Raw genomic sequence first — 26,401 nt, forward strand, 5'->3', positions numbered from 1 at the left:
GGGAGTTCACCAGCACCTTCTCAAGAGCAACTAGGGATGGGCAATAAATGCTGACCCAGTTGCGATGCACATATCCCATGAATGAATAAAACATCTTCTTTAAAAAATAAAATCAGCTGGTTATGAATCTTTGGAACTCTCTGACTGAGGAAACAGGTGCTCAGTTGCTGAATATATTCAAGGCTGAGATTCTGGGCCAGAAAGTGGAGTTCTCAGAGGTTTCAGCCATGACTACCTCTCTAGTTTCTTACCTTCTTATGATAATCCTTATGTTGCTGACTTAAGTGGGGTTTATATCTTGGCTGCTGCCAAAATTATGGGTATTCACTGGCATAATGGTTTATACTTTGTCACAAACCAATTGTACATTAATGGAATGGTAGGTCATCTTTGTGATTCCGATATTGCTCAACAATGACATATACAGCCCACAGAGCCAGATGTGAAAAGTCAATGCCTCATTGTACTATTAGGATTCCCACAAAGCTGACAAATTCACAAGTCTGCTCATCCTGATCCACTCTGCTTTGTTGTATTTGTCTCACTATATATTTGAGGCCTCCATTAACTTCCTGATACACTGATCAATATTGCTTGGAATGATCCAGCCACATTGAATGTGGACATAACCCGCATGCTTAACATCTAATAAAAGCACTGTCCTTGCCTTGATGTGAGGCTGCAGTTTCTGTTGAAGGAGTTGGTATACTTCTGTGATCACCCTGATGTTGAATCATAGTCACCTCAAGCCTCACTCCAGAATGTGTGGAGGGGAAAGAGTACTCTGAAAATCTGTGGAGATAGGGCTGTCGTTGGAAAGTATTCCTTTTCTCTCCCTCATGGTCTCAGTTCCATTTATCAGTCATGTTGCAGATCCTGCAAAGACAGCCCTATACTCCACAGACTTGATGTGCAGACATGATCAAATCCTGTGCTTCCCCCCCCACTACTCCCCCGCCACCCATGAACGATTGCAGTGACTCACTGAAAACGTTCAAAAACATACCATTAAATTTCCAAAAATCTTGTCATAGAAGATGTCAAAAGCATGTTATCATAGTATGTTATCATAGCAGCAGTGGTTGGCAGGAGGAGATAGATTCATTGGTACATCCAAGGTTGGATTTCGTTTTGTTGTACATAATTAACTTGACAACACTGACTGTCTGGGCTTACATGCCCACTTGGGAAATAGTTCGCAACTTACATAAAAGTGTTTTCCAGCACGATGAGGAAAGGAACTGCTTTCCAGGATGGGACATCAGAGCACCTTGAAAGCAGAGTGTAGAAAACATGTAGATAAGGTGATAGGAAAAGTGTATGAGGCTTTTATGAATGAAATTTGAGAGAACGTTTTGAGGAAAAAGGGATTAAAAGTATCTGAAGGCCTACTTTTAGGCCTGAATAGGGTATAGGACATAGAGCACTTGTCTCAGTCCGGGAGTGAGGCATAACCAGCTTTAAATTGGCTTCGGACCTCATTAATATTGTTTGTGAAAGCAGTTGCTGCTCATCTCTACAGGTTGTCTACCCATTTTAAGAAGATAATTTCTGATCTGTAAGGGTGTGGTTGGGGGGAAGCAACTTTGGAACAATTGTGGAATCAGGGAACACTCTCATCAATTGGAGGATAATTCTGCATTGCATAATATAAACGAAACTGATAATTAATAACAGTAAAAAATTAATCGAGTTGTCTTTTTTATCTTTGTAAAAGTTTATTTATATAAAAAGCCAATGTAATAATTCACTGTAAATGAAAATTATAACAGCATATTGTAATGGTGTATGAATCTCTACAATAATACATGAACAATATATTGACTCAATGACCATCTTATTGTAACATGAAATGAATCACATGTAAACAAACAAATAATTATTGCATTATCGTCCATTTCATGGCTTTCAATTAGCAAACAGTTGGTTCTGCTATAACACATGCTTCTTCAATGCGTTTTTGGAAATTAGACTGTTATTTGTAGAACATGAACTTTCCTTACCGTTATTGGCTTTAACGTGATTCCAGCCCCATAAGTTTGGATGGCACGGCAACGATGCGATTTTCTTATAATGCGAGATTGTACGGGAATGGAACGAAGGTGTTACATCAGAACCGACTGTAATTCAAAAAGTTCGTTCTGAAGGTATGGCACAGTTGCCTCATAATTGCAATGTGAACTCTGTAAATCTGCACATGTGGCTTTATGCTTAATGAATGGAAATTCACCTGCGATATACTTTAAAGAGACTTAAATATGATTTTACATTTCTTTAAGATCTGTTTCCAGCCAGTGCTGTCAGAAACCTCAGCATATCAAATGTATTTGTAAACCTCCCTATACCTTCCAAAAAAAAAGGAAAAACCTGAAGATACTATTTAACACTATGCTTTTATGTGGATAGATTTGAAGTCACTAAGGTTACTTTGCTGGTTAGTAAATTTTTATGAAATAAATTTCTGTGCAGCCATAAAGAGCAAGTGTGTTCCCCGATTTCACAACAGTTCTGAACATTATCTTCTCTATCCCTGAACCCACAAACTGAAATTTACGTTCTTAAAATGGTGGGCAGCATGTCCAAATAACACGTCCAAATATTAATGAGGCTTGAACATAGTTTAAAGCTCATTTTTCACTCCCTGATTTGAAAATAGTACCATTTCAGGCTCAGAAGGAGGCAGAAAGAAATGTCCAACCCACTGAATTTATGATGAGTCCCTCTAGGCCTCATAGAATTAGTCATAATCTTGTTCCTGATATGTTGTTGGGGCAGAAGATATATTGATGTCTGAGGAAATGATAACTGGACAAGGTTCTATATTAGGAAGGCAATTCATTTACCACCAGTCAGTGAACGCAAATTTTTATCCCAGTGTTGCTTTAAATGTTGCTCAGCAATGTTGATCAGTGACTTTGGATATCTTCTACTCAGGAATACATGGCCTTCTAGATTTTGGAATAATTGGATGAATATTGATTTGTGATATTTCTTGGTCTGTATTCTTCACATTCAAAGATTCTGGCTCAGGCCATTGTTTGACAAAAATCTGAAGCTGTTGTTTTCAATTCAACTTGTAATGATTCTTCCTGTTCGTAAGATTTCTGGACCTCTTTCTGCACACCTGTCTCTGAATCCGACAGTATGGAAACATCCTCTGAACTAGAATTTGCATTTGCATTATATCTAAAGATCATTTTTGCCTTTGCTTCTTTTTTTTTATTCCTAACTTGTGCAATTTTCTTCTCAGTGTCCTCCATGAAGGTGGTCAGTAAGTTAAACAGAAGTGCCAACCATGCCATGCCGAAGAGGATCCAGATTGCCATCACGGCCCGGTAAAATTTTCTGTACTTTATATGAGGGTTGACACCTGTTGGCATAGATATACTGGTTTACCTCAGAAATTCAAAGAAAAACTAAGTTCTGTAAATCAGAGAAAAGAAAGAAACAGAAAATATAACAAAATGCTGCAGATGTGTTGGAGAAGATGTTTGTATCAGCCAGTAGTGCCTTGGTCACCTGTTATAATCCCCGTCAAATGTTCAGCTCTATTCACTTCAAAACACCAGAGGGATGTATAACAGCTGGCTGATGCAATGCAGCCATTTAGCCCTGCTGCACAGCACAAATTCCTAAAGAGAAATGACAGGTCAATATCTCTGTTTGAAGAGCATTAGTCCAAACCTGAGCTTTAATGAAATACCATCACAGGAAACTTCATTCTGTCTTTAGCCTATTGGAAATCTGACAGACCTTCTGTATTTTTCCAACATTTTAAGATGATACTTGAATCAATTAAATGTGGCAAAAAATACTCTACGTGTGCAAAATGATTGTATCTTCAAACATTGAAATTTAGGGCTGAAATACATTCCCAGCAAAAGCATTTTTGCAAGGTCAATCAATTTCGTTACAAACACAGTAGAAGGTGATAACTTTCAAGACAGGCTCAGAAAAATTCTAATCTATGAGGAGAAGTATCCAGCCTCAGAATTTGTATTTCACATTCACCAATTAGATACTGAACAGTTTCCCTATACAATGCCAGGGATTAGGTTAATGTCAAAAAGCTTATATTGCTGCAGACTACAGATAACCTAAAAAATTTGCTTTAAACGAGAGAACAATGAAAGCAATTTTGTGATATTAGCTGGGAAAGCTGTAATAGCAGGTTAGATTTTGAAGAATACTTGTTGTTAACAAAGGAACTTTACATTTTTCTTATGATATGAAACATAAATGATATAACACTTTTAGCATATAGAACATAGAACAATCCAGCACAGGAACAGGCCCTTCAGCCCACGATGTCTAAGCCTACCACAATGCCATTTGAAACTAATCCCATCGGCTTGTACCTTATCATTATTCCTCTATACTCTGCCTGCTCATGTGTCTGTCTAAATGCTTCTTAAACTTTGCTGTTTAATCTGCTTCTACCACCTCCATCGGCAGTGCATTCCAAGCACCTTACCACCCTCTGTGTAAAAGACTTACCTTGCACATCTCTTTTAAACTGCTCCCCCTCTCACCTTAAACCTATGTCCCCTAGTATTTAACAGTTCCACCCCTGGAAAAAGATTCTGACTATCCACCCTACTCGTGCCTTTCATAATTTTATATCTATCAGGTTGCCCCTCAGCCTCCGATGCTTTAGTGAAAACAAAGTTTGTCCAAACTCTCCTTATAGCTAATACAGTCCAATCCAGGCAACATCCTGGCAAATGTCTTCTGCTCCCTCTCCAAAGCTTTCACATCCAGAAGTGCACACAATACTTCAAATGTGGCCTAACTAAAGTTTTATACAACTGCAACATGACTTGCCAACTTTTACACTCAATGCCAATGAAAGCAAGCATGCTGTATGCCTTCTTTACTGCCTTACCCACTTCGGGATTGCCACTTTCAGGGAGCTGTGAGACTTGGACCCCAGGATCCTTCTGTATATCAATGCTCCTGAGGATCCTACCATTTCCTGAATACTTTCCTCCTATTTTGTAGAGTAATATTTTAGCGCCATGCAAGTGACTGTCATCATATTGTGTGTTTACAAATGTTGCCCAAGCTTTCATTTTAAAATTGCTTTAAGGCTGTTTTCTTTTTGTGAACTAATTTTGAGTCCAATAATGGACTAATTTTGTATTTAGTTCAGATGAACAATTGTTGAGTGAGCAGTGTCTAATTAAAAGCTGTTACCAAAAATTTATATAGGGTTCTACTGCCTTGGCTAATAAGCCAACTTTTCTCAAAACATAAGCATAGCAGATTTAGCTACACAGTTGTTCTTCAACCCAGTAAGGTCCTTATTGATTTATTCCTAACAACTGACTGATCACATTGTCTTTTAAAATGTCAAAAAAGTACTTAGTCTTTGTTGTCTAGACAAATATAAAAATAAACAGAAGTACAATTACCTTCAGCATGAAATGGAACAACTGTTGCCAATGACCTCAAATAAGGCTCTTGTATCTGGTCTTTCTGCATTACTGGTGTGATCAATGAAACAATTTCCTCTGCATGCAATAGGATATTTTACAATCGTTTAACTTATCAAAAAGCTAACAGCAGTAGCATGCAACAAAACCATTTCTTTTGTCTGACATCATTGCTCTAAGATAAATCTGCAGCAACTTGGGCTCTCAGGTTGATGTGAAAATTAATCTAAATTTGGTATATATTTAAGAATGGGTATCATAGTTACCATTTATTTCAAAACAGCTGATTCTGTTTGCTCTTGACAATTGGCAATGGGAATAACATTCTAGCATTCTAGTTCTTTGATACAACATACTTCAAATTCACACATGTGAAATCCAGTAACATTGGTGTAGGGTAAAATAAGAATTTCTGAGCATATGATACATAGAAACGAGGAAGGTTGTTTTAATTGTATAGTTTTTGGATTACATGCATTTATTGTGGCATTTTATATTTCATAGAATTGTAGAATGACTACAATACAGAATGAGGTCATTCAACCCAATGTTTCTATGCTGTCAGAGAAAAAGTTCACCTCTAGGTTTTCTCCAGAGCCCATAAGCCCTTTCTGTTCAGATAATTATCCAATTTCCTTTTGCAAGCCTACCTCCATCATTTTCTCAGAGGATGCACTCAAAATTCTAGGCACAGTAAAGAGGTTTTTCTTCATGTTGCCTTTGGTTCTTTTGTCTGTTACTTTAAACATCTGGTTCAACCAATAGGAACAGTTCCCCTTTATTACCTGTACAGGGCCCTCATGATCTGAATACTCTTATTTAAGCTTCTGTCAGCCTTTTCTTCTCGCAGGAGAATGACTTAGCTTCTCCTGTGACCTCGACTACCTTTTGTGCCAGGAATACCATCAGTTGTAGCAGCTCGAACTCTGGGTTTCAGAACTTTTGCAGCAGCAGGTGGTGTCGCTGCAGTTTATGCATGAGGCTGAAAGCTTACATAGACAGCATGTTTATAGGTGCGGTCACTGCACAGCTGAAGAATATGATCACAAGTCAGTCAAAAGAATAGACACACATAGTGTAGTGTTCCATCTTTATCTCACTCTCCAACTAATATTCAGTTCTGGATGTTGATGAAGCTGATGGTCCATCTTGGGAGTACAGCCAAAGCCAAGTTCATGCTAACACAGGAGGCTCAGATGTATGGAGTAAAGGAAAGACAGGAGAAGCCACGGTGATAGATGATTCAACAGTTAGGGGCATAGATAGGGTTCCTCTAGCCACAGATGTGAATCCAGGATGATGGATCCCTCATCCTAGGATCAAGGATCACACTGAGCAGCTGCAGGTTTGAAAGCACTGTCTGAGAGTGTGGTGGAGGCAGGTATATTCAATGCATTTAAAAAGAAAATTGACAGTTATCTGAAAGGGAACAATGTGCAGGGTCACAAAAGAGAAGGCAAGAGAAGTGGACTCCTCATTTGAAGAGTCAGTGCAGACATGATAGGCTGACTAGTCTCATCCTTCACTGTAAGAATTCTGTGATTGTATCCTCCCCAGAGGTGCTTCCAAGTGGTGAGAAAGCTGCAAATTGTAAAATGATGGGCTGAACACTCAAGCAAAAGCAGTGGTCCTGACATCAACGTCTGGGAAACCCCAATACATACCATTCTTCACTCCAATAATCAGCCATTCAGCATCACCCTGTTTCTTATCACTCAGTGAACTTGGTATCCATACTATACTGTTTATTTCATGGGTATCAACTTTGCTAACAAGTCTGTAATGTGGCACTTTTGGAAGACTTGTCAACCACCTTGCCATTATTAAACTTCTCTGTTATGCCATTAAAAAAAAAGCTTAATCAATTTAGTTAAATACAACTTAGATTTTACAAATCCGAACGTCCTCAACTAAAGCACATTTGTCTAATAGATGACTGATTTTGCTTTGGATCATCAGTCAGGATTTTCTATTTTTGAATTAAAGTACAGAGATGGGCCCTTACGTTGTCTTATCCCCGCGTGGCCTGCGGTGAATTTTCTGAAGCAATTGTCGCTTTTCAGCTCATTTCACAAGTAAAGAGGTTATATGTCAACTAAAATGATGAATCATGGGCAGTTGGTAGTTGGAGGTTCTCAATCCCTCTGCCACCTCCTTGGATCAATAGTTCCAGTGCCATATTTAAAGGCCACCTCAGCACCTCTTCACTCACTGCAAATCAAGAGCTCAACAACAACCTCTAGTTGTGGTTTGCAAATCACCCAGCTGGAGATGTTTGCAAGGAACCTGAAGCTGACTCCCCATTTTACAGAGTCCTATATGCTTGAAGCATATTGAAGGATTCACATGGACCTTATGCTGTCAATTATGCAGCACCTATGAAGAGGCAGACATGGCAGAGCCAGTCAGAAACATTGTTATTTGCTGTTCTCAGATATGTAGACACTCTCACACATTCTTCTACAGAATGGATTGTACATCTTCAGCAAATAATTTTCATTTTTGCCTTCCACAGGTACTATGGTAACCAGACAGCAAAACTAAACACACCACAGAACTGGTTTAGCATCATGCAGGATCCTAACATTCTGCAGGACTGGATGAGAAAGAGAGGGCAGTATGAGACTAATGACATTAGGTAAGATGTGTCAAATCTTTGAGCTATCCTCAGGTCAAGTGCTCCCTGATCCAGCCTTCTTTTTAACGGAAGTGCAACTAAGAATATAGGATCAATCAGTGAGCTGTAGTATCTACTGTGTTACAGCTAAATATTTACATAGATAGCTCAGAGCTTAAAGATCTCTCAGCTCATCTCTCTGCCTCAAAGTTATCACATTATAAGCTGACAGAAGAAACACTTTATTTTAAAACTATTGAAAAATGAGATGCTTCTAAGTTAAAGAGATGCTTTGGATAGAGATTGCAGCAGCCTCTCAACCAGTCGGTCATTAACAAGTGGAATAGCAAAAAAAAAGCAGGTCCATGGAGCTTAGACCTCTGCAGATTGGTGGTTAGGAGGTTCCTTTGATGGACCCCAAAGTCCAGTTGGTCTGACATCAGTAGGGGTTTTCCTGGGCTATTTCAGAATCAGCTTCCTCCTCAGAGATGATCTCCTGCTCCTCTATTTCTTCCTAATCCAAGACCTCACCCTTTTGTACAATCAGGTTGGAGAGAGAGCAGCAAAGCACTGTAGCACACTCTGTCTGGGGTGTACTGCCTTGCACCACCTGGCCAGTCCAGGTATGTGAATCCCATCTTCAGGAGACCATTGGTCTGCTCTACATTGGCCCTGTTGAAGTCTGTTTAGTGTTAAGAATCTTCTTACTATCAGTCTGTGTATTCCATAGAATTCCAATAGTATGGAAACAGGCCATTTGTCCCAACAAGTCCACACTAACCCTCCAAAGAGTATCCCACCAGATCCATAACCTTTCCCTGTAACCCTACATTTCCTATGGCTAACACACCTAACCTACACATCCCTGGACACTATGGGCAACTTAGCGTGGCCAATCTGTCTTAGCTGCACGTCACTGGATTGTGGGAGGAAACCGGAGCACTCAACGGAAACTCATGCAGACATGGGGAGAATGTGAGAACTCCACACAGACATTTGCCTGAGGATGGTATTGAACCTGGGTCCCTGATGCTGTGAGGCAGCAGTGTTAACCACCGAGCCACCGTGCTGGCCTAGCAGAGCACTGTACTGTCCTTTGTAGATACAATCCATTGCACCCAGCACCTACAGAAATCCTTCATTAGCCAAAAATCTCATTGCCCTGGCTGTCTGACTGGCAGTATCCACTGGGAAATTAATAAATGGGCAAGCTTTAGCAAACAAAGCATTGGTCATCACCCAGATGGATTTATGAGTAGATGCCTGAGGATTCTGAAATTGCAGACTCCCTGAAATGATCCATTCAAATTGAAATTGAGGGCCATTGTCACCTTCAAGACACTGGGATGGGCTTGCCTCCTAGTCCATGAGGACACAGGTGCGCATGCAGAAGTTGGCAGATGCAGGACACCACTCCTGGGTCGTCCTGAGTCACTGCTGACACTGCCAGTATGTCACTTGCAGATAGCTGTATGTTGATCTGGAGACTCAGTTGCAAGCTAATGCTCACCCTCCATGTTGACCAGCTTGTGGAGGCTGTTGTACCTCAGCAAGCTGGTCTGCAGCTGCTGCTGGATTGGACTTCAGCAGCTGTTGTGTTGCTGTTTGAGCAGTCGACATTTGTGGTTTCTTCTGAGAAGCAAGACAATCTAGAAGAATGGCAGGATTAATCTGTGCCATCTCGATGTTGCTTTTGCCCATGCTGTAGACAGAGGAGGAGGGCAGTAAGCAGAACAGATTGTGAGCGTACCCAGAGCTAAAGTTGTGAAGGAGGGATAGAGATGCAAAATTTTCACCCATTTCAGACATGCAACGTTAATTCTGTTTCTCCCTCCATCGATGCTGCCAGGCATACTGGGTTTCTCCAACACTTCCTGTTTTTATTTCATATTTCCAGCATCTGCACTATTTTGCTTTTACTTGAACCTTAACCTTTCCTTGATCAAAATTAGTTTTACACTGATGTTCCTTGATCTCCCCTATAAGATAGTTGCAGTGCCTCAGCTTCCAACTCCCTAATTACAACATCCAATTGCCCCCACCCACGACCATTCCCTCTGCTTCAGCGCAATCCCTGAATAAGACATGAGTTGCCTTTCACATTGGATGTAGCACTACATAGACCTTTCACCTCAGGACTGACATGCACCTCAGTCCTGGACCCGATTGCCACATAATCCCCAGGCTGACTGAATCACAACTACCCACCCACAGTGAACATACACTTACCAAACTTTCCTTCATTCCTTTCATCGCTTTTGTAGTTCACTGCTGTTCAGACAATGCCACTCTGTTTGCTACTTTCACAGGTCCATGCAGTTCAGCCATAAGCAGGCCTTTACAGTTTGTGTTGAGGTGTACTGTTCTGCCATAAACAGCCTCCAGGTGATGGTTCAGGAAGACAGCATGCCTGGTCCACTTGGACACATCAACTCTACTTTGAAAAATCATACACCTGTAATTGTGGGCATCGTTTGAAGCCATGTCATTACAAGGATAAAGCAATAAGTACTTATCCTGGGGTGGATAAAGAAATGCCTAATTTTTGGTATCGAGTTTCTGAAGCAAGAGCTTCTAGATTGTATGGAACTTCATTGAGAAAGTGAAGTTTAATCCAACGAGTTGTGACATTAATGAAATGAAACACATATAAATAAGGTGTTCACCATTTGCTAGTGACATACTTGCCTTAATACCTCAATGAGAGAACTTAATTGCTGAAGGTTTTCTTAACAGTAGGAATCTTATTTTCGACTTCTTACCCGATAATTTCATCCATTGGCCATTCTCTTCATCATGGCAGGAATGGAGTATCCTGTCCCATGATTTCTAAAAGCTGTTTGACCATGAGGTTAAACTGGCCAGTACTTGTTGAGTTTGTCCATACTACAATCTATTTTGAAAAAAATGATTCTGCCATTGTCGGCGCAATACATTACCTTTGCATCTCAGGAGAATTATGGTTAATGCTTTGCCAATTTTCATCCTTATTTGCCCAGGTACATCCCAGGCAGTCCTGGAGACTGAGCAACCTTAAATTATAACCTGCATTTCTAACATCTCCTCTTCATCAATTTTTTAGGCATTCATTGTATCAACTAAGTTTTCTTTCATGTGACACCATGTTCTTTCTTGGTAGAGACAAACACTCTGTACATGCACAAAAAAACACCCTTTTTACTATTTATATGCTTAAACAACGAACAAAGAAAAATGAATAGTATAGAACAGGAAAAGGCCCTTTGGCCCACCAAGCTTATCATTGCAAATGATATCTTTCTAAACTAAAGACCTTTTGCCTCTGTGATCCGTATCTCTCTATTCCCTACCTCTTCATGTATCTGTCAAGATGCCTCTTAAATGTTGCTATTTTATCTACTTCTACCTACTCTGACAAGATATTCAACATACACTCCACTCTCTGTAAAAAACATTGGCTCTCACATTTCCTTTAACCTTTCCTCCTTTTACCTTAAACCAATGTCCTCTAGTAATTGACATGTCTAACCTGGGAGAAGAAGACTCTGAATATCCATTCTATCCATGTCTCTTGTAATTTTCTAAATTTCTATCCGGCTGTCCTTCAGCCTCTGACATTTAAGTGGAAACAAACCAAATCTTTCCTCATAGCGAATACCCTCTAAACCAGGCAAAATCACAGTAAATCTGATGAAGAGTCATTTAGACTTGAAATATTAGCTTGCTCTCTCTCTCCATGGATGCTGTCTGACCCACTGTGATCTCCAGAGTTTGTTGTTTTCAGAACACCCCGGTAAATATTTTCTCTACCCTTTCCAATATGCAATATTCCAAATGGGCCTGACTGAAGTTCCATACTGTTGCATCATGATTTGCCAATTTTTATACTCTGTGCCCCGATTGATGAAGGCAGACATGCCTTATGACTTCTTGACCACTTTATACACTTGCACAGCCACTTTCTGGAATTGTGGACTAGTATGCCTTGATCTCTCTGTAAAGATAGTTTTTGTATTTTTTCACTTGATGCTTCGACTGTTACCAATGAGCCCAAAAGCAGCAAGTATTTAGTTTGAACTGCCTTAAGCAAAATACATCATTTTAAGGATTTGAGGATGTTTTAAAGTATGAGTCTGTACAGGCATTCAGAAGTAGATCATACCTCCACTAGAAAATGCACACATTTGTGCTTAAGTAATAATTAAGGCAAGTGCATCTCTATTTGGTGCTTGTGGAATATAATACATTTTCATTTACAGTCTTGATTGAATTATTCAAATAATGACAACATCTATTGCTGAATTCCATACCTGGCTGCAGATCCATTGTGTTATATTCACTCATGCAAACAGCATGTGAAGACTGATTCAATCGAAGATTGGAACTATTGGGTTACAGCTTCCCATTATTGTGTCAGAGATTCAGTGTGTCAATTATGTCAATAATTCCTGTATTTGTAGTCCACATTGCAGCAATGAAGTGTTATGAAACAGCTATTTTTTGCTGACAGTTTAATTATTGTATGTAATTAACATTAGATAAGAATATTAAATTAGAGATGCATTTAATTAAGACGTGTTGTAAAAAGATTGCTTTAGTCTTTGCAATTTGCTTTATTACAGTAAATATTACTAAAACACAACAGATAATTATAGCCTTAAAATGTTTCACATGAACAAAACTGTAATATCAGTTTTTCAGTTTTATTATCATTATTTTCATAATTAGGAAAATGTGTTATTTTTAAATAGGGCCTGGCATTATCTATACATGAGGAGGAGAAATGCAATATTTACATTCTAGTAGGCCTATTTGTAGGATTTTCAATATGTTTGTACTTCATTTAAAAAAAGTGATTAATTCTTATATTCTTATCAATTAATTAATAAACTGTATCAAAACTCACCCACAATATAATCACCAAAACCAATGGTGCTGAGAGTGATGAATGCATAATAAACTCCTTCCCTGTAGGACCATTTCTCAATAAAACAAAAAACTAGAGGTGGTAAGGCCAGGAATATTCCAGCACCAATCACAAGAAAAAACAGGAATGTTAAAAGCTCCACTCTTTTCTGAAATAAAGAAAGATTCATTTATATTTAAATAGCAAATAGGAGTATCAATTTCAATAAACTTTCACTTTAAGGAGACCTATACAATACTGAATAGAACTGTCAAATATAATTCTTAAATACAAGACTTGAAAGTTGCAGGAAATTGTTTCAAATTTAAAAGGTCTGTCTTGTGTCATTTGCCATTCTAAATAAATTCTTATATTAATTAATTTGTTATCCATGAGCATACTTGAGCAATTCATGCCAAAAGAATTGTTTTAATAACCAAACAAAGCAATTATATTTGTACTTACATATGAATAAATGCAATCCATAATCATTCAATTGAATTGAACTACACATACCTTGTTCCATTCTCACATGGCTCACCATACCCAGAGATATAATGGCTTATTTACCTATCCCCAAATACAACTATGGTGTCTCAGAAGAATCTATTTAGAAACATGGAAACATACAAAATAGGAACAGGAGTAGGCCTTTTGAGCCTGCTCTGCCATTCAGTATGGTCATTGCTGGTCATCGTGTCGTCAGTATCATCTGTACCTGTCCCTGCTTTTGCCCTATACCCTTTTGCCCTAAGAACTATATCTACCTCTTTCTTGAAAACCTTCAATATTTTGGCCACAAATGGCAGAGAATTCTCTCAATGTCCAAAAATGTATCCGTTTCCAAATGTATCCTGATGGCACCAGTACAATCTCACCATGAATTCTCTAGACCATTTCACTATCCTTCAATTGTCAACCTTCTTTTCCAATATCCAGTATGGATGGACAGACATTTCCTCCTACTAAATGTTGGGAAAATCAAACTATTGTTTTTAGTTCTATTATTCCTTACTCAATAATGCATCTCTCCCTGGCAATGCCTGAGGCTGAACCCTGACTGTTCATGACCTATCAGCTACTAAAACTCACATCCATGCCGTTGCTACCTCTGGAGTTCAGTATTCTATTGCAATCAGATAAGTCACCCATTTTCTATTGTCCATAACCATGAGGCCATACAGAACTTTGTGCTGTAACATGAATTAAATTCCATCAGGCCCATCCTGGTTCCTGGTTGAGCAATGCCTTACTTTTAAAATTTTCACCATTGTTAAAAAGCCCTCCATTGTGATACCACTCCCCATCCCTGTAATCTTGCAAAGCCTAACAGTCCTGCATGCCACTAATTATGATCTTTTGACCCTTTACCATTTTAATTGCTTCATCATTGACAATTGTACTTTAAATTTTGTCAGCTCATGGATCTTTTATTCCCTCTCGAAACCTCTCAACTCCCTTCCCTTCACTCCCTAAACTCTACCTCTTCGACCAAATTTTGATCATCTGCCCTAATGTCTCTTGATAGTACATTCTGCATTATAACGCTCCAGTGAAGCATTGGAACATTACATCAAAGTTCTTATAAAAAGGCAAGTTGTTGTTGATGTATGTAGCTGTTATTTATTTAATAGCAAGTGTACCAACAAGTGTAGTATAATGTGGCCTTTGATAATGCAACATCTATAAGTAAGTTGCATGGCAGTGAGACCTCTATTTAAGAATGTGCTTTACTATTTCATAAGTCACTTTTTCAAGCTTTTGAATCAAACAAGATTCTGGTTTGAAACCACCACAGTTGTAAACTTTATGTAACATGTGTTTTCTCATGATAGCATACTGTCAGATACTAATCTTTTATTTTAGAGATCAAAGGTAAGGAGGAAGTACACATCATTGCGCAGTGTCATAAGTGAAAAGTGAAGGAGTGGAACACTAAACATGAAATGTCTGAGTTGTGGGATTTAGGTCCAATTGTAGTATTCCCTTAAAGTCCTCCTGGTGCCTTCCTTCACAAAGGGATAATATCTTGTATATATCCTGCAATGCATTCAATATTCAGGACGCTTCAAACTATCCCTTTCCCTTTAAGCAAGAGGTAGTCTGCAGCTAATGTGGCTTTAAAAAGGAAAACCTTGAAAGGTAGATAATCTTTGGATAGTGTTGTCAGTTCCCATGTGATATATATTTAAGCTAATTAAATCCAGAATGTATTTGTATCAAGTGTAGCAACATCTTTATGAACCTCATAAGGAATTCAATATTACATGAATATGGAATAGTCTTCTGGTATGCACTTGATGAAGCAACATAAACAAGAATATTTGTGTATTGGTTAATCTTGACCAGAAGTGATCCCTTTTACAAACAATATTGGTCATTACTTTCCTAGTTAAATTTAGAATTGTCCAGGAGGATCTAAATGAATTTTATATAATTTGCATTCATAGATTTTAATTATTAGATAAACGTCAACTTCTTAGAAGTTTAGTGTATTTTTTTTGCATCTGTACCTGTTTCATTCCTCTCTTGAACAGACAATTGCGTATTTTTTCTGAATGGGAAGATAGACTTTTGCCAACAGCACCAAGAATAATCACATGCAAGGGAATTCCGAAGAGCGCGTAGAAAACACAGAAGATCTGACCTCCAGCTGTTGTGGGTGAGAGATTTCCATAGCCTTTGGGTAAGAAAAAATTAAAATATTCATAACAAAAACCATATATGATAATCCTTGTCTACATAATGAAGATAGATTGTCTGAAATATGAACTTATTATATCATCAGAAAGAGCACTTTGGAAACCAGATGTTATTGGCTACAGCAGGAAAAAATGTAGCAATTACAAAACATACAAGGTGACTGAAGTCACCCAGTCAATAATATTTTCAGGAAACACCACATGATCCAGCTTTTGGGTGTAGTAAAGCTCTGAATTTTGAACAGATGGTCAAGAATTTGAAATGATTTGCTTGAAGATCAATAGTCCTTTGGCCTTTTCCTCTTTCTCCCAAAATCCTCTCAGCCTAGAATGTGAGGTGAAGATTTCCTGAAATTCCACATCACCAATTGTGGAGGGATCTTAAAGAAGATTTTGGAATGTACCTCACTGTCTCCAGAAAAGAGAATTTAGCCATCTATAAACGATCCAATAAGGCACCACAGCACCAACAATCTATAAGTAACTTCCACTGTAGAAAACCATTTGGGACAATTTATGAACAATCCATTTTTCCTGAGTCTAACTTCTACTAAGCCAAACTACTTCTAAGATAACAATCTGCATTTTGTTTTTATGGGGGTGTGTGTTAATTTTCAAGGATCAATGATGTGGAGGTGCCAGTGTTGGACTGGCATGAGCAAAGTCAGAAGACACATGAAATGTCTTCACGTGATGAAGGAGCTGTGCTCTGAAAGCTTGTGATTTGAAATAAAAATTTTTGGACTATAACCTGGTGTTGTGCGATTTCTCAATTTTCAATAAAGGTAATGATATTTACACTGCCTAAACCTGTCGTTAACAATCTTTGCATCTTTGCTTGAATAAGTTGTGTTTGTGATAAAGTAGTTCTTGGTTTTTTTTGGAAGAAATTTGGTTTATTTGTTTCAGATACTGAGCTAATTAGAGTTTGATATCTATGTAATTGGCAATATCACCAGTCTTCTTAAGCTCATACTTTGTTATAACTCGAGGAAGAGTGGGTCTGGGAAGGGAATCAGTTCTCTCCCCGAATCTCAATTGTAACATCGACAAATGGCACCTTTTTGAGAATTACTTAATACCTGCTAAATGTGAGCATCTGCAAATTTGTTTATTAAAAAATCTTGCTCATAAATGTTCAAAGACCTTTGTACATTCCAACATATGTCAGCTAAACAGTGAAACCTTTTCAGTTGAGTGATCATAAATCTAGTTTACTGCTTTCATGTGAACTCTTTGTTGACTTTAGATTAACGAAGACTTTACCTTTCAGGATGGGCTAGAAATGAATAGTTGTCGCAATGAAACAAATATTCAATACTCGACAAGGAACAGGTAAAGAAGATTTTGTACATGCAAAACTTAAAAATAAAAATACCATACAACATGAGTAGTGAAAAGAATTATGAAAGTATTGAATTAATTCGGATCAACTCTAAAGTTCTGAAAAAAGGTCACTGGACTCAAAACGTTAACTCTGCTTTCTCTCCACAGATGCTGCAAGACCTGCTGAGTTTCTCCATCAATTTCTGTTTTTGTTTCAGATTTCCAGCATCCATAGCTCTTTGTTTTATTCCAGAAATTAAATGTAGCAGCCAATGGAATTTCCAATGGGCTGATAGCCTACCTATTCTGCTGCATACATGGGGTTAATAAGACCCGTGGGCATCTCTAATGCAGCAAACTCTGGGAGAATTGCCCAGGAAATTAAAGTCTCTAATGGGCAATTCCTCTATGCTTGAAACCATCCAAAAGGATCCAATTAAATCTGAAAACTTGGAGGATTCCACTGCCTTTGTTAATAAGTATTATCACTGATAGTATAAAACTGAACTGCCCCACAGTACTCACCAACCTCCACCCAACCAGATGGGCCCTAGACTCTTTACAGTCCCTATACTCTGACCTGATGGCCACCCTTTCTACTCTGTGACATGGCACCCCCTCCCTCAGTGCTGCCAGCTCCCTCTGTCCTCAAGTTTTGATATTAGCTCCAGTCCCCAGGACCTGACAAATCCCTCCCATAAGACCTAACTTTACTTTAGAAGTAGGGTTGAAGAGAGTGTGGATGAATTTTGATAGTCCCTGAAAATGGGCACAGAGATTGTGATGCTCTTTTAATCTCAGCCCTTTTGAATCAACACAGTTGGTATGCAGTGGCCATGACAATGTCTGTGTGGGACAAAAAAAAGAGAGCAACCAACATTACATTCTGGCTCACTGCCCAATCAGTCTTGCTGAAAATAATTTCCAGCAAAAAACAGTTAAGAACACATTAGGTTTGGTTGTTATGCCACTTGATTCATTGTCAAATTTCCCATCAAAGCTCACTGCCTGAGATTGGACATTATGAATGATTTATTAGGTAAGGTACTGAAAGGGCTTTTTGTACTTGTGAAACCATATTGCAACTTAAGTCAGTACTTGCAGCAAAACAGAGAGAAAATGGGAATTGAACTGAAGATTATTATTATTAAATCCATTTTAAAAATTATTTTAATCCATTTTCCAATTCTGACTCTTACTCTCTGTTATTATTATTAATAATAATAACAGAGAATAAGAGTCAGAATTTGAAAATGGATTTAAATCGTGGAAGTTTGCTTCCTGTGTTAGGTGATCCCCAGCTTCAGAATTAATTCAATAAAAGTGAGCCTTACCTATTGTGGACACCACTGTAGCTGCAAAAAAGAAAGAGCTGCTAATATCCCAATTACTGTGGGAAGATTTGGAATCATTTCCAATAGGATTCACTCCATGCTTTATAGCTTCAGTTATTGCCTGTAGAAGTAGGAAATGTAAATTAATATTTCACCTTAATGCGGAGACACTTGGTTCTCACATTATAGTTAAATTTTGAAACAAAGGTAGCATAACTATTTTACTAAATGCAATTTATTTCTGAAAGTGGCAGTTTGGCTCAATATTCATGTTTGATTATTTTCCAACATAATATATCAATTGTTTTTTAGCCCTTTTCCTTTGAAGGAATCATCACTGGGTGGATGAAATAAATCTGTCATGGACAAGGATTTTATAGGACACTTAGTATCTTATCTCACTATTCAGCTTGATAGGAAATTGTAGGCAAATTGCTCAAGAGCAACGAGAATAGAAAGTTGCTGTACTGTAAACTGATGGATAAACTTTCACATTTAGGTAAAAATTATTTCAAAATGGTGATAGTAAATGGCTAGGCTTTGGACTTAAAAAAAGGATAGCAGCTGACGCTCAGTGAAATAATCATGAAAAGTATAGCTGACTGAGGGATTTAGGAGTTCAAATACATAATCTCATAGAAGTATAAGCTAAAGTAGAAAAATAGTGTTAAAAACACTGAGAGAATTTTATGGTTATAAATAAAAACCAAAATATACAAGAGTGTTATGTGAATCTGGATGAAAAATAAGTTGAGCCACTGTTAGAATACTGTGTGTTGTTTCACTTCCTCCACCCAGTTATAACATAGATCCACCTTAATGCTAGTGGAAATAAGAAACTGCAATTTCATTTAAAACAACTGATTATTTCTAATTCAGCACAGATACCTAAATGAACATCTAATAGAATTGTGGATAAAAAGAGTAAGAAAATCCCATTATTGCAATTTAAATATACATTTAAGAGAATGAGGAGATAGGTTAGATAATTAATTTTAGAGGATTGTTGAAGCACAGAATGTTTGCCATAGGGAGTGTTCGAGAAATTTTCTAAGGTAAACACATCCATTTGAAGTTGTGTGGAGAGGAGCAGGGCAATGGGATTAGTTCTGAAGTAGAGTCATAGAGTTATGCAGCATGGAAACAGACCCTTTGGTGCAACTCATCTGCACCGACCAGATATCCTAAACTGATGTAGTCCCATTGTCAGCATTTGGCCCATATCTCTCTAAACCTTTCCTATTCAAGTACCCATCCAGATGACTTTTAAATGATGTAACTGCATCCACTTCTACCACTTCCTCTGGCAGCTCGTTTCCATACATGCACCACCCTCTATGTGTAGGACTTGCCCCTCAGGTCCCTATTAAATCTTTCCCCTCGCACCTTAAACCTATGCTAATTTTGAACTCTACTACCTTTGGGAAAAGGCCTTGGCTATTCACCTTATCCATGTCCCTCATGATTATATAAACCTTCATAAAGTCACCTTGCAGTCTCCAACGGTCCAGGGAAATTATCCCCGAACAATTCCCTAGTGATCAAAAGTCTATTAGTTTTAAAAGAGTAATGGAAAAGGATAGACTGGATCTAAAAGTTAAAGTTCTAAATTGGAGGAAGGCCAATTTTGACAATATTAGACAAAAACTTTCAAAAGTTGATTGGGGGCGAATGTTCACAAGGAAAGGAATGGGAGAAAGATGGGAAGCCTTCAAAGATGAGATACCAAGAGTCCAGAGACAGTATGTTTCTGTTAGGGTGAAAAACAAGAATGGTATGTATAGGGAATGCTGGATGACTGAAGAAATTGAGGTTCTGGTCAAGAAAATGAAGGAAGCACATATCAGGTATAGACAGCAGTGTTCAAGTAAATTCCTAGAAGGCAATAGAAGTATACTTAGGCAGGAAATCAGGAGGGATAAAAGGGACATGAGATAGCTTTGGCAAATAGTATTAAGGAGAATCTATAGGGATTCTACAAATACATTTATTACAGAATAACTAAGGACAGAATAGGGCCCTTTAAAGATCAGCAAGGTTGTGTGTGTGTGTGGAACTGCAGGAGATTGGGCAGATCATAAATGAGTATTTTGCGTGAGTGTTTACTGTGGAGAAGGAGAAGGAAGGTTGAGAACTTGGGGAAATGAATATTGACAAATGAAAAATGTCCATATTATGGAGGAGGTGGTGCTGGACATTATATAACGCATAAAGGTAGATAAATCCCTGGAACCTGATCAGGTGTACGCCAGAATTTGAAATGCAACTCTTCCTTGAAAGAAGAGTTGCAGGAAGACAGAATAGTGAAGAAGGCACTTGGTAGGTTTGCCTTTATTGGTCAGTACATGGAGTATAAAACATAGAACATTGCAATGCAGTTCAGGCCCTTCAGCCTTCAATGTTGTGCCGTCCTGTGAAACCAATCTGAAGCTCATCCAACCCATATTATTCTATTATCAACCATATGTTTATCCAATGACCATTTAAATGCCCTTAAAGTTGGCAAGTCTACTACTGTTGCAAGCAGTTCATTCTACGCCCGACTACTCTGAGTAAAGAACCTATCTCTGACATCTGTCCTATATCTATCACCCCTCAATTTAAAGCTATGTCTCCTCGTGCTAACTATCACCATTCAAGGAAAAACACTTTCACTGTCTACTCTGTCTAATCCTTTGATCATCTTGTGTGTCTCTATTAAGTCACCTTTGCAAGCACATGGGATCAATGTGGATTTCACCAGATTCCTCATTTCCTCCCCCTCCACCTTATCCCAGTCCCAAGCCTCTTACCTGGCACCGCTCTCTTAATCTGTTCATCTTCCTTCTCATCTATCTGCTCTACTCTCCTCTCCAACCTATTACCTTCCCCCAACCTTCATCTACCTATCACATTCCCAGCTCCATTCTGCCCCCAACCCCCAGCTCCACCCATTCTCACTTATCTCTGAGGCCCCCTGACCCACAAGCCTTATTCTTGATGAAGGGTTTATGCCCAAAACATTGATTGTCCTGATCCTTGGATACTGCCTGATCTGCTGTGCTTTTGCAGCACCACTCTCGACTCTGATCCCATGCATCTGCAGTCCTCACATTCTTGATTAAGTCATCTCTCAACCTTCTTCTCTCTAATGAAACCAGCCTCAAGTCCCTCAGCCTTTCCTCATAAGACCTCCCTCATACCAGGCAACATCAGGGTAAATGGGGCAGCATGATGGCTCAGTGGTTATCACTACCGCCTCACAGCACCAGGGATCCGAGTTCAATTCTGGCTGCTGGCGACTGTCTGAGTGGAGTTTGCACATTCTCCCCGTGTCTGTTTGGGCTTCCTCTGGATAGTCCAGTTTCGTCCCACAATCCAAAGATGTGCAGGTTAGGTGAATTGCCCATAGTGTTAGGTGAGGTAAAAACAATGACTGCAGATGCTGGAAAGCAAATACTGGATTAGTGGTGCTGGAAGAGCACAGCAGTTCGGCAGCATCCAACGAGCAGCGAAATCGACGTTTCGGGCAAAAGCCCTTCATCAGGAATAAAGGCAGTGAGCCTGAAGCATGGAGAGATAAGCTAGAGGAGGGTGGGGGTGGGGAGAGAGTAGCATAGAGTACAATGGGTGAGTGGGGGAGGAGATGAAGGTGATAGGTCAAGGAGGAGAGGGTGGAGTGGATAGGTGAAAAAGGAGATAGGCAGGTCGGACAAGTCCGGACAAGTCAAGGAGACAGTGCTGAGCTGAAAGTTTGAAACTAGGATGAGGTGGGGGAAGGGGAAATGAGGAAGCTGTTGAAGTCCACATTGATGCCCTGGGGTTGAAGTGTTCCGAGGCGGAAGATGAGGCGTTCTTCCTCCAGGCGTCTGGTGGTGAGGGAGCGGCGGTGAAGGAGGCCCAGGACCTCCATGTCCTCGGCAGAGTGGGAGGGGGAGTTGAAATGTTGGGCCACGGCGTGGTTTGGTTGATTGGTGCGGGTGTCTCGGAGATGTTCCCTAAAGCACTCTGGGATATATTTCCCTCCCCACCCCTTTCCGCCTTCCGCAAAGACCGTTCCCTCCGCGACTACCTGGTCAGGTCCACACCCCCCTACGACCCACCCTCCCATTCTGGCACTTTCCCCTGCCACCGCAGGAACTGTAAAACCTGTACCCACACCTCCTCCCTCACCTCTATCCAAGGCCCTAAAGGAGCCTTCCACATCCATCAAAGTTTTACCTGCGCATCCACTAATATCTTTTATTGTATCCGTTGCTCCCGATGTGGTCTCCTCTACATTGGGGAGACGGGCGCCTCCTAGCAGAGCGCTTTAGGGAACATCTCTGAGACACCCACACCAATCAACCAAACCACCCCGTGGCCCAACATTTCAACTCCTCCTCCCACTCTGCCAAGGACATGGAGGTCCTGGGCCTCCTTCACCGCCACTCCCTCACCACCAGACGCCTGGAGGAAGAACGCCTCATCTTCCGCCTCGGAACACTTCAACCCCAGGGCATCAATGTGGACTTCAACAGCTTCCTCATTTCCCCTTCCCCCACCTCATCCTAGTTTCAAACTTCCAGCTCAGCACTGTCTCCTTGACTTGTCCGGACTTGTCCGACCTGCCTATCTTCTTTTCCACCTATCCACTCCACCCTCTCCTCCTTGACCTATCACCTTCATCTCCTCCCCCACTCACCCATTGTACTCTATGCTACTCTCTCCCCACCCCCACCCTCCTCTAGCTTATCTCTCCATGCTTCAGGCTCACTGCCTTTATTCCTGATGAAGGGCTTTTGCCCGAAACGTCGATTTCGCTGCTCGTTGGATGCTGCCTGAACTGCTGTGCTCTTCCAGCACCACTAATCTATAGTGTTAGGTGCATTAGTTAGGGGAAGTGGGTCTGGCTGGGTTACTCTTCGGAGGGTCGCTGTGGTCTTGTTGACTGAAGGGCGTGTTTTCACACTGTAGGGAATCTAATCTAAATATCCTCTGCACCCTTTCCAATGCTTCCACATCCTTCCTATAATGCAGCAACCAGAACTGTATGCAATACTCCAAGTGTGACCACACCAGAGTTTTGTACAGCTGCAACATGACCCCGTGGCTCTGAAACTAATCCCTCTACCAATAAAAGCTAACACTCTGTATGCCATGGGGAAGAGCACAGCATTCTGCCCATAATTTCACTATATTGTCGTAATTCAACACTGACTCAGCAGGTTAAGTGGCATCTGTGATATGTTCAGGCATTGAGTCCTTAGTCCTGAGTTGTTTAACTTCTGTCTTTTTTCTGTCCATGCTGGTTAATCGAATGTGTGAACCCAGTTTTCTCAGTGTTGTTTTCATCCCAGCATTTATCCATCTCTGAATATAGCCAGTGAGTATAATAGCAGACTGTAACCTATTTCAGCTATTTTACATAATCAGAATGAAAACTAAATTACTGCCACTGTTTCATTATAGTTTACTACATTATCTACTCCACCTGAAATGCTGATACACCATGGCACAAATGGATTGATAAATGTGTGGGTCAATTTAGAGATGTTTTAACATAATTTTCTTTGAGATATTATAGAATAGAACCCCTACAGTGTAGAAGCATATTATTTGGCCCATCGAGTCCATACAACTCTCCGAATAGCTAGCCTGCACATCTCTGGATATTATGGGCAATTTAACATGGCCAAACCACCTATTTGCACATATATGAACTATGCGTGGAAACCCACACAGACACAGGGAGAATGTGCAAACTCCATACACAGTTGGCTGAGCATGGAATTGAATCCAGGTTCCTGGCGCTGTGAGGCAGCAGTGCTAACCACTAAGCTACTGTGCTGCCCCAACTATTATTTTGCATCTGTCCAATGTTATTTGTCCATGCAAGACACAGATACATCTTCTGTGCCTCAGATCAGTGAAACGTAATTGGTATGCAACCATTACACTCCTATCAGTTGCTTCTGGATATAACTATAATGCATTCAATGAATGATACAACCAGATTTGTGCAATTTCTACTCAATAAGCCTCACTAGGATTTAATTTCTTAGATGATCAGAACTTAGTGTATTAACTTTTAGTTAAAAAATGAAAATAAAAAGTAAAATCACCCTGGATGCAATGACCCTATAAAAACAAATGGCTAAATTCTCACTTATCTAGTGTTATTCAGACACTGAATAAGTACAACTGATATAACTCAACTGATACTTAGACCCTCTGATTATACAATCAGCAGGAGTGCACTGGCACAAGTAAACATTCATAAAAGAATCAAGAGCCCATCCAGCTCACAATCCTCAGATCCACACACAGTATCTACACAGACAAATCTTTCTCCAGTCGTTGACAGCTACTTTGTATCTTTGACAGCTTGAATTGTTAGTATTTACTGAGTAACTGACTGTCTATTTTTCAATTAAGCAGAGAATACATTTAATTATCAAACTTAAATGTGGTTCAAATGGGGTATTGGACCAATGCCACAGAACAATCACAATATGGACAATGAATAACAGAAACAGAAGTGTATTGAAGTAAAGTTTACATAATGCTTTAATATCCGACAACATCATTTCATACTGTTAACCGACATATTGCTTTGGGGGGTTGTGCATATGGACATTCCTCATTCTAATCATTGTTTCCTATCACAGTGAGCTGTTAACATTGGCAAAGGGTCAGGATCAAAAGAGTAGATCAAAGCAACTTACCACCCAGTACTGGTGCATTGGAGGGCAGGGTGGGAATAAATTATGGTCTGAACTAAACATGGGGAGAAGACTTGGGGGGTACGGGGTGAGGTGTTTTGAACGGTGCAGGTGCCTTGGACCTCCAGAACGCATTCTGACCTTACCTGGTGGTGATATAGATATTGTGACAATGTGGACACGGCTGCCACACTCTGCAAATATTCCAACTGCAGGAGCGGCGTTACCACAGGACCTCAGCTGAGCACAAGAACTTTCTGTCGAGATAGTTTGAATAAATGTTTGATTAGAGCAGCATTGGAAAGATGTGGTGGTGTCGGAGGGGCAGCAGAGGAGTTTTAGAAGAATAATCCTGGGATGAAGGGCTTGTCATGAGGAATGCCTGAGAACTTTGCAACTGTATTCATGGAGTTTAGAAACAGGAGGGAGAATCTAATTGAAACTTACAGAATACTGAAGGGCCAGGGTAGAGTGGATATGGAGAAGATGTTTCCACTAGTAGGAAAGACTAGCACCCAAGGGCACAATCTCAGAGTGAAGGGATAAGCCTTCAGAACTCATTGAAAGAGGAATTTATTCAGCCAGGGTGTGGTGAATCTGTGGAACAAATTGCCGCAGTTGTTTGTGGAGGCCAAGTCACTGAGTGTATGTCCGGCAGAGAAAGAAAGGTCCTTGATTAATAAGGGGATCAAGGGTTAGGGGAGAAAGTGGGAGAATGGGGTTGAGAAACTTGGCAGCGTGATGGGCAGAATGGCCCAATTGTGCTCCGATATCTTATGGTCTTATACTGACGGTAAAACACCTGCAAAGAATGATAAAGATCACACATTCCTGAAACAGAGTGACCAGGGTTTAATTTTAAGAATAAAGTGAATCAAGACGCACAGCATGTTGAATTGAAACAAGTTGAATAAATATCTTATTTACACTAAGTCAATCCAATTTTCCATTCGTGCGCTGCTACTCTTTTACTGAAGCGAAAACAGAAGTATGTATTTTATGCTTCCACAGTTTAAAATCTAACAGCTATGCTGCTCGTCTTCAGATGTGAAATGCAACGAAACTGTTGAACAACCCCATTTCGCTTTAGAGACAGCAGACAACATTTACCTCCATGAAAGTCTCCAGTACTTCTTGAGAAAGGCAGCTGCAGTTCTTCAGGAATTCCAGTTTCTCTTTCCAGATCTTGGTTTTGAGTTTGTTTTCTTCCTTCAACTCCAGCGCCCGGAAGACTACAGCTCCGACCAGGAGGTACACGAAATAGCCCAGGAAAAGCAGCGCACACCTCCTGGAACATCTGTTGCAGTCAGCCATGCCGCCGGTGATCTGGGAGACAGCCGCGCAGCAATAAACACTGGGCACTCCCTGTACAGTGGGCGATAAAGGGGCACTGCTCACTGCTTACACGGACTGCCGAGG

General features: G+C 39.9%; 1 pseudogene; it reads right to left on the minus strand.

Annotated features, from left to right (window-relative positions):
* Positions 1-1,741: 1,741 nt before the first annotated feature.
* LOC140476359 (potassium channel, subfamily K, member 16-like) lies at positions 1,742-26,401 on the minus strand (annotated as a pseudogene).

Source organism: Chiloscyllium punctatum, chromosome 4, assembly GCF_047496795.1.
Source record: "Chiloscyllium punctatum isolate Juve2018m chromosome 4, sChiPun1.3, whole genome shotgun sequence".
NCBI lineage: Eukaryota > Metazoa > Chordata > Chondrichthyes > Orectolobiformes > Hemiscylliidae > Chiloscyllium > Chiloscyllium punctatum.